Source organism: Paralichthys olivaceus, chromosome 18 (assembly GCF_024713975.1).
Source record: "Paralichthys olivaceus isolate ysfri-2021 chromosome 18, ASM2471397v2, whole genome shotgun sequence".
NCBI classification, from domain to species: Eukaryota; Metazoa; Chordata; class Actinopteri; order Pleuronectiformes; family Paralichthyidae; genus Paralichthys; species Paralichthys olivaceus.
In genome coordinates this window covers 711,155-724,467 of record NC_091110.1, presented here as the reverse complement: position 1 = coordinate 724,467, position 13,313 = coordinate 711,155, and the positions used below count along the sequence as shown (strand labels likewise).

General features: G+C 41.3%; 1 long non-coding RNA gene across 1 annotated transcript in view; it reads left to right on the top strand.

Annotated features, from left to right (window-relative positions):
* LOC138405480 (uncharacterized) overlaps positions 1 to 12,791 on the top strand; it is a 56,530-nt gene extending 43,739 nt beyond the window's left edge. Inside the window, exons 8-11 of the long non-coding RNA XR_011239223.1 lie at positions 5,148 to 5,253; positions 5,794 to 5,986; positions 12,108 to 12,289; positions 12,384 to 12,791. This is a non-coding gene — a long non-coding RNA (uncharacterized lncRNA). The remainder of the gene's footprint in view (positions 1 to 5,147; positions 5,254 to 5,793; positions 5,987 to 12,107; positions 12,290 to 12,383) is intronic.
* The last annotated feature ends 522 nt before the right edge of the window (positions 12,792 to 13,313 follow it).

The window sequence follows — 13,313 nt, the reverse complement described above, 5'->3', positions numbered from 1 at the left end:
ACTGGTACTGAGAAAAAAAATCACTGGACACACATCTCGTTTTGCTGCCAAATTTCAGACAGAATAATAAAGACTACAGGGAATAAATGGATGTGGAATGTGTTCGGGTTGATTAAGTCCCTGCCCTTTGTACACACCACCTGTCACTACCATAGATTGGATGGTTTAGTGAGGTCCTCTCTGTGTTGATGTGTTTTCTTATGTCGTGTTGTCATCCGTGGAGGTTGAAACAAGTAACGAGCCAGTTTTGAGAATTTAAGGAGTAGATACCTGAAAAATCTACTTAAGTACAGTAATGAAATATTTGTACTTTGTTACTTCCCACCTCTGGTTTTACTCATTTGATAAACTGATAGATGGATGAGACAAATTGGCTGTGAAAGGATATTCACTCTAAAGACCATTTGGAGAAACTTTCTAAAGCATTATTCAGATTCAGAAAATAAAAGTAGTCTGCAATTGGTTGATTATAGTAACAGGGACTTAAGGGATGTAAAGTGTCCCAGAAAGAGTTGTTGTTGGATTTGTCTGTACTGTATATTGTGATAAATACCTCTATTGTGTTGGGGGGGGAAGCAGAACCCTCAGAACCCAAACACACTTTGGCCCAATGGGCTGCAGTTGAAAAGGACTGCTGAAGATTATACACTGAAAATAAAAGGAAAATAAATCTCAGGTGGATCCAACAGTGTTTGACACCCAGATATACTGTATGGCTGCACCTCCCCCTTACCACTTTTTACACTTTGCACTTTTCCGTGTTGCATCTTCATTATAGCCCCTTGATAACATACCTCAAAATTTGAATAGAAGAAGAAAAAGAAGAATTACTTTTATTGTCATGAATACACTCTGTCACACTGTGAATTTCATTTTATTTTCATTTTATTTTATTTTATTTATTCATTTATTTTTTCTTATACAACTTATAGGTCCATTGTCTGTCTGTATATGTTGTTTCCATTGTTGTTGTTTGTTTGCACTATTTGTTGTTTGTTATAAGTTGTGTGTTATATATTACTTGCACATTTGGAGTATGGGGAAACGCAATTTGAATCCTCTGTGACCTGTTGCATTGTTTGGTTGACAATAAAGTTCACTGAGACTAAGACTAAAGAAGCAATGGACCACAGAGCCAAGTGAATGCTTGATTGCTGCACTGAAGTCAGTACTATAAAGGTAAGATTTTTTGGGGGGAGAAATTGAAATAGAATTACATAATTCACCAGGGTCTGGGAGCATTAAGCTTTTCTCTGGTATTTAAATTTAATCTCACCCATCAACACAGATCACTAAACTCTGCTGTTGTTGCTTTTCTTGACATGTGTGCGTGTGCAGGTATGTGTGCATGTGTTCCTGAAGCTTTATCCTGTGTAAACAGTTGGTGGACTCATTTAGTCATTTGGATTCAGTCCTTCCCTTCGGAGTGTTCCTTGGTATTCAAGCCACGGTGAAGTGTAATACAGCCAGGCCCCTCACTGCCAGGGGTGGGGGGGGCTTGTGGGACTAGAAGGATAATGGGGCAGGGGGAGGAGCTCTGGCAAAGTGCCACATGTGCCAACTCCATGGGAAGAAAAACTGCCGTCTACATTAAACAACCACTGTCTCTGCTTTGAAATTTGCTACAAATCATTGACAGTCCTTCCTAATCATCTCACAAAGCTATAGTGTTGTACATGCATTCCAACCTTCCTGCTGCTAGTTTCACTTGATTTAATCTGCATGTGAAACTGAATTTGCAGAGATTTTATTACAGTTACATTGTTGAACAGGTTACCGTGTGTGGTGAAGTAATGTAGTAGTAAGACTGATTTGAAAAGGCTGGCCACCCTGTACATATGAGAGCAAAGACAAACAACAGAGGGCTTCCCTTTCAGTAACGTGGAATATTAACTGTGGTTAACACAGTATAAACCTCTCTATTAACATACCACAGTCCAAACTCACTCTCAGTGTCTCTGTATGTCTGGAAGCATAACTCTAAACCACTCAGTCTATGAATAGACCTCCAGATCACCCACTTGAGCTCTTAGTGGAAGTCCTGACTAATGTCCTCTGCAGAGACATGATGATGCCATCGACCTGGTCAGAGCTTGTAAGCTTCTAGAATATTTAGGTTCTCTCACGCTGTAGTAAGGGTTGTATGGTCAACATACCATCGGGAAGCATGTCATCCATTCCATTCCCACTATGACGACACTGAACCTACTATACCTCTCGGTTTGAGTCACATTACCAACATCTTTGTGTCGGTTGAACATTGACCAACCAAATTAAAATTTTTATAAATCTGTCATGAAACATATTCACCACCTGTTACATCTTTTTAAAACTTCTTGTGGTAATTAAAATAATAAGCAAATATATAAATATTGAGCCAAATGAAAAACTCATTTTGAGATAAATAAGTCTAATGAATTATTTTGCATACAATAAATACTGGGGGGAAACTATTGTGTTGTTTATCACAAACCACCTTTTTTTTTAAAAACCTGGATTTGTTTTTTTAAACAGTGGAATATAATAGCATCTGATATGTTCCTGGTCGAACTCAAGTGTAATAGTTTCGTCAACTTGGAAAATACATATGATTGAATTATTAACATTTGGAAACTTAATTCAATCACAAGATTGAATAATGTTATTGAACATTACACCGCAACAGTGTCACTAAAAATAACAAGTCAACCATTACAAGGTTGCAATATGTAAGTTTTTGCATGTGCCTGATTATTTGATCTCTTTTGTCTGTGAGGGTTGTAGAGCAGCGTGGAATGAATGTTGAACTGTTGAATACTGAAGAAGAGTTCAGGTGTTGGTAGCAGAAATATTCACAGAAACCACTGCGACTCAGGTGGACTATTGTTTAACGTTGGCCTATAAACTGTCTCTCACCTTCACAGAACAAGAAAACTTGTTATATCAGGCCTTTTGTGTTGAGGTAATAGAAGCCCTTGATTTGGAGCATGCATTGTAATTTGAGGACTTTGTTGCAACAATGGTTTTTCTGAAATCAGCCTCAGTTACTTACTTGGAATTTGTTACAGATGTTCCATGTTTCTTTCTTTCACTTGATTTCAAAGAATCTGCCAGGTGAAGTGAGAGAATGAATGAATGAATAGAGCTGATTTCATAGCTGTGATTGGTTGGTGTCCAATAATTATATGCTGACTGACCAAAACGTCGAAATAATAATAACAACAACAATAACAACAACAACAATAATAACAATAATAACAACAATAATATGAATAACAATAATAACTAATAATACATCAGTAAGGTTGATTACGTGGCGGATGACCTCAGCAGGACAGCATGCTGTATAGTAATTTGCAATACTGTGGCTGTGTCAGTCTGGTGACGCCACGGCCGGACGCTCCATATTTGGCTATGCCCCGCTTGTTGCTAAAACCACTGGTTTCCAGCAAGAGAGTCAGACGATCGACAGACTGCACAGGGTACTCGCTCAGTAGCAGCACAGACACAGAACAGAACCTTTAGGAATACATCAGAGGAGATGATGTCAGTCACAGCAGCTCTCGTCTCTACACTCTTCTTTCTCTCCACACACTCCGCCTCAGGTGAGTCCACGCTGCTCGCCCTTCATTCCACGCGTTCTCTCAAATGACCTTAAAGTCAAATTGTAGTAGCGCGACATATGATATGTACATACAATATCAAATACTATGATTCTCTGTGTGGAGCAGTTTGTTTTGTAGTATTGTGAGTGTGAAAATGTAAATGTATAGCAAATGTAAAGTTGGATTCACATGAACAGATCTACATGAACAGGTCACTGGAGGAGCAGCATACAGTCATTCATTTAGTGTTTATGTTTAGATTTCCGGCACACATAGAAATACTCTTTACAGTTTTCATGTCTTATAGAGTTTTCAGTACAAGTCACTACACACTTTGCAGGATTAATATTTGAAAAAAAATGTTTGAACACCAGTGGACACTCGTGCTTTATAGGCTGTAAATCACATTTAAGAATTTAAGATTACCTGTAACAATTTAATGTTGAGGTATTTGTTAGTACCTAAAACATTATGTAACATGAGGGGGGGGGGGGGGGGGGACTGCTGTTTCTTCTCAGTATTTGCTCATACTGCGAAGAAACAGCAATGACTTACCACACTGTATAGCTGTTGTTAATAAGAAATGACTGAATGACTGATCTGACTCAGGTAAGGTAAGGTAACAGACTGCTGATATAAAAACAGCCCTTCTCTTATGTTCTTTGGGCGCCACACTTTCTACTGCTGCTTTGTAATCATAAAAACCACACATTTGTGGTTGTGACAGAACAGTCAGTCCAATAAAATATAGGACCAAGGATATTTTACACTGACAATCGCAACGTGCTCTATTCACAACATTAACATTACCTTATCTCACTGACAAAGTGCTGTATCTGAACTTGTGGCTTTTTTAATTTTTTCTGGTCCACAGTGCCTCATTTGTGCAAAGCTTTTTTCTCTCTAATGAATGTGTGTAGTCCTACATATTGTGACGGGCCTCAATTAAGGTGTTAAGTGTTTATTACTTAAAAGTGTAGTTTAGTGTTAAATAGTGTTCAGTGTGTAGAATTTTGTGATATCTAGTGTTGAAATTGCATTTTGCAACTGATTACCCCTCACCTCACGCTCTCCTTCCAAACATGAAAAAGAAACTGAAGCAGCCTTTAATTGTCATGAAAACTCAAAAGGTGTTTAGTTTGTTCAGTCTGGACTAATGTAAAAAACATAGTGGCCTCTGTAGAGAGGGTCCCCTCGAAGTATTTAAATTTAAAGGGCCTTTTCTGGGGTAAGGAAACTACAATTCATACAATTTAGATGAAATAAACTAGTGAAAACATTATGAGAATTATTCTACATTAAATAATAGTTCCCTTTCACTTAAATCTTACACACTGGGCCTTTAATAGTTTAAAACTTATGGCACTAAGGCCCTATCACTGTGTGACAGTCCCCTGTACAGCTCACCTATGGAAATTACTTGTATAAGTTAATAAAGTATATAAAACACCTTTGGTGTATTGTTTTCTTTCACAATGACAGGAGTCAACATTTGTGTGTCACTATAACCTTCATTTAAATCATGTTAGTATAGTATCTTACACAAATTGTCTCATTTTCCAGGCTCCTATCCCCAAGCACAAAATTGGAAATCAACCAACTTTAAAACCATTTTGTCCTGGGAACCAAAACCATCAGCCACTTACAGCTACACTGTGGAGTACTCTACGTAAGTACCTGCATCCGAACCCTCACCCTTTAACTCTTTTAACAAATGGCATTTAATTCCCAGAAACGTTCATCTTGTCAGTGTGTCCACGGAAAGCAAATGCCCTCACACTTTCCCGCTATGTGACCTTGCAGGAATGAGTCTTTCCATTATTGATTCAGTAAAAGCTTTTACTGGAATGTATATTTTAGGCCAGAGCTCTTTAAATAGTAAGATAACTAAAAGACAATTGTCAATTGACCTTTGTGATTCAATAAGAGAAAATGAAAGAGGCAAGAGCAATGTCAACAATCAAATAGAATTAACAAATGCCAACAGCTGCAAACAGCTCTTTCAGCTCATTGTTCCACAGTATATTCACATCAATGTTATTTTGCACAGATAATAAATTATTTATTTCTGACTGTATGCGTTATAAATGATACCCAGACTAGACAGACTTAAGACCTAATTTATTGCTCATCTGGTGTCTATTATAGACTAAATAAGACTATTTTCATCCATCATTCATGTCCATATGAAACTTGTCAAATTTTACAGGGTTTCAGGGAACAATCAGAGGACTCCTCACTGTATCCAGACCACAGAAACAGTGTGTGATCTGTCCAGCTCTCTGACTGACCTGAACGCCTACTACACAGCTGACGTCCTGTCCGAAACCCCGAGGGGGCCACCACTGACCTCATTGAGTCCCCTCACACCAGCACACCACGGTTCTGCCCCTACAAAGACAGTACGTTCTTCTGCTACACTCGTGAAGACTTTTTTCTAATTGACAAAATGTGTTGGAAATAACAGCTGTTAAATTGTCCCAGAGCCCGTCAGGGCTCCGGTCCTTCCCAATGACCTCTTGTTGCAGCTCAGCTCTGACTTTCTCAAGCTGCTTTCTGACATGCACCAAACTCAGCAGTTCCTCAGTATATTTGCCAGAGGAGGTGCATGTGTGAATGCAAATGTCCAAGTGAGACGCTCCCCAGTTTTTGCAGACTTTCTCCTCCTGGCCTCCTAGTATAATGTCCGTAGAATTTCAGGAGAATTCTACGGAAGTGTATTGCATTCACTTGAAAAAAAAAACAAAACAGTTTTTTCTGAGTAATTTATTTTTTGGTTTGTTTTTTTGAATATTTTTTTCTGTTTTTCTGACAATTTTTTTTCTTCTGTTTTTCGCAGTAATTCTTATCTGTTTTTCGGAGTAGTTTTTTTTCTGAATTTCTGAATTATCGAGATACTTCGAACTCCCTCGGAACCTCCAACCTGCAAGTGACTCCCATGGACCTATGGTGACTCCTGCCCGCACATACATGCCCCATCTCAGCAGATCTGAATAGGCTTTCCTTCTGAGCAACCGCAAAGTCCTCAGGTGCCTGCGTAGATTCGACAAACTAATGATAATACCATCTATATGACTTAAAGACAGGACTATCTCCCATTGTCTTAAACCCAGATCAAAGTAAAACTTGATTAAACTAAACAAGCAGGTCATGTTTGTTTCCATTACATCTAGCTCTCAATAAAGGAATGAAAGCGTCTATTGTTTCAAATGCTCTCTAAACGCAGAAAAAAAAAAATAGTCCGAAAAACAGAAGAAAAATGACTCCAAAAAATGGAAAAAAAAAGTCAGAAAAACTGAAAAAAATATTGATTTAGACATGCATTGTAAACAGAGTTTTTTTTTTTTTCAAGTGAATGCAATGCGCTTCCGTTCAATGTGAAAGCACTGTGAGAGAGAGTGTTTGTGTGTGTGTTGCTGTTGTGAACATGTCTGTGCAGCGAACCTCCTGTTGTTTTGTGCATGTTTGAAAGTCAGACTATGGGTAAACTCTGTAGCCAATACTGCTCACTTTACCTGTCATATCTAAAAATGGCTTCAGCGTTGTCAATGCTCACAATTTTTTGGCCTCTAACATAATTAAAATGGTAACTTCCATGAGAGATTGTTGAGTTTTATCAGCAGAGTGGTGCTGCTGACGATGCGTAGGAAGGAGTCTGACGACTTCTCTCATTTAAGGACATTTATTTAGGAACAATGAAATGTGGCCATCTGCCAGTTGGGTTGAGCGCGGACTGACTGGAATATGAAAAGTCACGCATAAAAATGTCCATGTACGGGAAGTCCATTAGGTCACATACAATACATGAACATTCATCACATTAATTATTGTGTGTGCTCTTGCGCCCTCTTGTGTCGCTAAGAGTAAACAACATTTACAGTCATGTAACCTGAGAACATAAGAAATAGGCTTACATTTTAACACCCCCACTTGTACTCAGGTTGGTTACACAAAAACACCAAAACAAGATCGAACAAATGTGTACCTTTGGCTTACACATATTAGTCACCAAAAAGAAGACCTGCAAACTTTCCCAGTTTGAACTTGCTGACAGGCTTCGTCATCACATCAGCGACCATTTCATCAGTAGCACAGTACATTAAATTCACCTTACCCTCATTCACAGTAGACCTAATAAAGTGATACCTAATGTCTATGTGTTTACAACGCTTTCTATTCACAGGATTTCTGGCAAGAGCAATCGTCCCCTGATTGTCTTCGTGTATTACCGTTTGTGTGTATTGGTAACCATCCATATTCTCCAGTAATTGTTCTAGGTAAAGGCATTCCTGAACAGTAGAAGCAAGTGCCATATACTCTGCTTCGCATGTGGAAAGTGCAACAGTAGGTTGCTTCTTTGTCTTCCATGAAACAAGTGCACTGTTTTCACTAAGACTAACACAGTATCCTGTGGTACTGCGGCGATCACTGGTATCAGCCGCCCAGTCTGCATCACTGTAGGCTTTCATACCAAGATTCTCAGTGCTTCTCCTAAAGGTTAAACCTTTGTCTGCTGTACCTTTAAGGTATCGCAGGACATGCTTCACAGTAACCCATTGCTCCTCTGTAGGCTCATCTAGGTACTGTGACAGCCTGCTCACCACAAAACTCAGATCAGGCCTAGTGCAGGTCGTCAGGTATATCAGACTGCCCACGGCCTCTCTGTACATCCTGATATCTGTCATTTTAACTGCATCATTACTGTATTCGAGCTTTTGCTCACAAGGAGTATCTCTCACCCTGCATTCTGACATGTTGAAACACTGTAGAATTTTGTGAGTGTACTTCTCTTGTGACATCTTAATGCATTCATCAGAAAAATCAAAATCAATACCAAGAAAATGTTTGAGTTGCCCCAAATCTTTCATCTTGAATTGCTTTGCAAGCATCCCTTTCACCTTTTTCAGTTTTCCTTCATCGCTTGCAGCGATGATCAAGTCATCTACACACACAATTAAGATCACTTTCCCTTCTTTAGACTCTTGAGAATAAACACAGTGGTCAGCTTGGTTTTGTGTGAAACCATTTTCAGTTAAGCAATCATGTAAAACCCTGTTCCAGTTTCTTCCAGACTGTTTGAGACCATAAAGCGATTTCTCTAGCCTATAGACTACACCCTCTTTTTCTTCATAGCCCTCTGGTGGATTGATGTAGATTTCGTGGTCTATGGGGGCGTGTAAGAACGCGGTTTTCACGTCCATTTGGTGGACCAGTAAATTTTCCTGCACTGCCTTCTGTAGCAAAATTCTAACACTGGTTAGATCTGCTGTAGGTGAAAACGTTTCCCCATAGTCTACACCCATTTTCTGGCTGTAGCCCTTGGCGACAAATCGAGCTTTGTACTGGTCATTCCCATCTACACCAGACTTGATTGCGTAAACCCACCTACCCCCCACTGGTTTCTTGCCCACGGGTAGTGTTGTCGGGGTAAAGGTTTTATTCTCATTTAGAGACTGGATTTCCTCATTCATTGCTTTTCTCCATTCTTTTGAATTGTCTGACTGCATTGCTTCACCATAAGTTTGCGGAATGCCACAAACTGCTCTGCAGCAGTAGTCTACTGTGACATGCATCCCGTCACTATCACTGTCTTCTGTCACAAATTCGCCTAGGTAATTTGGTGCCCTCCTTTCTCTTGTTGGATACCGCCTACTCTCAGTAGACTCATTTGCTGCCCTTGGACTATCGCAATCTGGACTTTCACCGGGTTCATTTTGCTCTAGAGCCTTTTCTGCACTCCTGTTGACCCCCTGCGTCCCCCTAGTCCTGACTCTGTGCCCCACACTGTCATCAATTAGATCTGGCTCATCTGTCTGTGTTTGTTTTTCTGAAGCTGTTTTGCTCACAAATTTCACCAGCCTGTGTTTTTGCACTTTGTTTGTATTTGAGTGATACACTAAATACGCTGGGCTATTTTTGTCGTACCCCACAAAACGCCCCTGATCACACCTTGAGTCAAGCTTCCCCTTTTCCTGCTTATAAGTGTAGCAAACAGACCCAAATCGTTGCATTCTGGACACATTGGGCTTTTTGTTTGTCAACATCTCGTAAGGAGTCAGCCCTGTGCGCTTGTTCAAGCATCTGTTGCGTACCATTGCGGCTGTTTGTACTGCGTAGTGCCAAAGGTGTTTTGGTAACTCACTTTCAATTAGCATGCACCTGCCCATCTCGAAAAGAGTACGCCACCCACGTTCTGCTGTTCCATTTTGGTGCGGTGAGTACGGAGCTGTCGTCTCATGCCTAATTTTGCTTTTCCTCAGCAGTGCCTGGAAATCACCACCTGTGAACTCAGTTCCATTATCAGATCGCATACACTTCACCTTCCCATAACGGGATACATCTGCAAGGAATTTTTCAGTTGCCTGCACTGCATCACTCTTTTTCTTTAGAAAGTAAACAAACACTGTATTTGAATAATCATCAGTAAAAGACTGTGCATATTTGTACCCATCTAATGACTCAGTGGCTATTGGACCTGCAAGGTCTGTGTGTATCATTTCTAAAGGAGCCTTTGCTCTGGCATCGGGATTCCTATTTCTAGTTTGTGTAAACTTCCCTTGAATACACACTTCACACTCTTGCTCAGGCTTACTCATTTTCCCCTTGATCTGCATACCATCAACAACATCATGTAACCTAAGCACATCATCATAATTACAGTGGCCTAGTATCTCATGCCATGCTTGGATGTCGTGGGTTGCATTACACTTATCATCAGTGGACTCAATCTCAGTGTGCAGGTAGTACAACCTGCCAAACACATGAATGTCAAACCTGGTACCATATCTGGTTATCAAGACATCATTGCTTTCTTTGAAGACGACTGTAGACCCATTCGTGGTTGCTGCCTTCACCAAGAAAATGTGCTGCGGGTACGACGGCACATACAGAGCGTCCAACAGTTTCGCATTGCACCGCCGTCCACTGCTGTCGATGAGGGTAACCACTGCCGTGCCTCTCTGCTGAGCGACGCCGCTGCATCTGGTCCCATCAGCCAACTCGACGCTGTGAGTCTCCGGCCTGAAGGTGCTGTCGAAACTTGTGAACAAGGCGATGTCGTTGATGACGTGGGATGTGGCCCCGGTGTCCACCATCAGGCCCCTCTCCTGGATGGTGCGCGCCGGCTGCCGCTGGTCACTGGCCCGTCCGTCCACCATCTTGAACGCGAAGTCCTCCTTTACCTCAGCATTCTCCGACACTTTGCTCACGCCGTCCCTTCGGTCTCTGTCTTTGTCTTTTCGTCTGCATGTCGCGTCCCTGTGTGTGTCATTTTTGCAAACACTACACCACGTCTTCTGTCGACACGCTCTCGCTCGGTGCCCCTTGGTCCCGCACTTGAAGCACACCATCTCCCTGTCGTCTTTGCCTGGTCCATGTGCGCTGCTACTGGGAGGTCGCCGTCCGGTTCTCCCCTGGGTCTTCATCACGCTGTCGTCGTTCGACCCGGTTCCTCTGATGTTCTCGGTTTCCTCGAAACTCCGCAATTTGGTCTTGAAGTCAGCAAATGTGATGTTGTCGTAGGTGTGCGCCACATGAATTGCGAATGGCTTGAAGCTCTCTGGCAATCCCTACAGCACCATAGCCACCAGCAAACTGTCCCCCAGCGTTTCTCCCGCGCTTCTCAGAGCAGTTATGGCGGTCTCTGCTCTAATGATATAGTCCATTACACTTTCACCGATGGACTTTTGAAGTGAGGTCAGTGTGGTGTACAAACTAATTATACGAGGCTTTCCCTTCCCTGCATAATATTCTCTCAGAATATGTAATGCTTTTCTGCCATCATCTTGCGCATCTCTCATTACCAGAGACAGACTTTTGTCATCTAGCAGTAGGATCAACTCTGCATACGCGTCCGCGTTTTTATCAGGATCTGCTGCTATTTCAGCTTCTGTTACTGGCTCATTCAACACAGTGTCTTTCAGCCCTAATAAACGAAAGTGTCCCAACAATTTAGTTTCCCAAACTTCATACTTTGCCTCGTCGCCGTCGAATACCTGTCGATGTAGCCTGCTGCTACTTGCCCTTCGTTGCTCTGCCATGCTAGCTTGCCCCTCTCCTCAGGTTAGCAGCCTTCTTCAGCACGCGATCCGTTGCAACTTTCTTGGCTTTCGTCGACTATTTTCTCCTCCAAACGTCTCCTGGGCCCATAACCTGTTGAGTTTTATCAGCAGAGTGGTGCTGCTGACGATGCGTAGGAAGGAGTCTGACGACTTCTCTCATTTAAGGACATTTATTTAGGAACAATGAAATGTGGCCATCTGCCAGTTGGGTTGAGCGCGGACTGACTGGAATATGAAAAGTCACGCATAAAAATGTCCATGTACGGGAAGTCCATTAGGTCACATACAATACATGAACATTCATCACATTAATTATTGTGTGTGCTCTTGCGCCCTCTTGTGTCGCTAAGAGTAAACAACATTTACAGTCATATAACCTGAGAACATAAGAAATAGGCTTACATTTTAACAGTCATACAGTGGTGTACATGCACAGGTGACAGTCTCCCTCCCTTCTCCACAGCTGAGATAGGCAAACCTGACTTCAAGCTGGAGGTGATTGAAAGCCAAAAGAAAACCACCCTGTATGTGACTGACCCACTCACCGCCCTGTTTAAAGATGGCCACCAGCTGAACATCAGGGACATCTTTGCTGACCAGCTGCACTATAAAGTCACCTATCGGAAAAACAAAAGCACTGGAAAGGTGAGTAAAAGGAGACATCACGATATCGGTCTCAAACAGGCATACATTTTTACTCATTACAAACTGCATGTTTTCCATTCTGTGTTTTCTGCAGAAAGTCCACATCTCTAAGACCAATTTAATAGAACTGACTGATCTGGACTTGCCTGTATGCCAGATGCGTCAGTGGAGAGCAACACACACAGCAGTAGTCTAGTCCTGACACTGAAGTTTTGGTGGCATTTACTTTTCATTGGTATTCTGTGTGAACTTACACACCAAATAAGACATTGTGAAGTATTTTTGCTCAAAACCAAGCATGCAGTTAAAATCTCTATAGCTTCTTGATGTCAACAGTGTTATTTTCTACATGAATAGACTGGAGCATCTAAATGGAATTGAAATGAAAGTTGTGCGAAAGGATGGAAACAGGATGTATCCCTATATACCCTGTTTTATTCGTGGCAAAGCAAAGAATCAGTTAAAGCCGGATCTGACAGGACACTGGGTGTATTGCTGTGTGTGTGTGTGTGGGTGGGTGTAGCTGAAAAAAAAGCAGTCAATCGCAATGTCCCTTCTCGGGTTAAATAAAATGGTTGGCTGGTCTGGGAGTATGTCTAGATATACCACATGGCTCTCTTCAAAAGATGCAAGCATCATATGCAAATCAAAACTCGTAATTTAGTCATCTAAACATGGCACTGGTTTTTGTTAGGTTGCTACGCACGGGTCCTTTATCTAAAACTCTCTATGTTTTACATTAACTGGAGCTGGGGACCATCAGTGAAGTAGAGGTAGCTGGCCACTGCCTCATATAATAATAGCCATGCTCATCCTGCCATTCAGATGAGTTTTGATTTCTGTAGCATTAATTTGATCTTGTTTTGGTCTGGAATTCAGTTCCTGTCAGCCTTATCAGTTGAATTTCTTTTTTGTTTTAGTTCTTTATAAATTACTTTTTGTTAGAAAAATCTGATCCATCATGTGTCTTCCCTTATTTAGTGCCAGATGACTCTGATGCGCCAAACCAAGTTATAAATTGCCT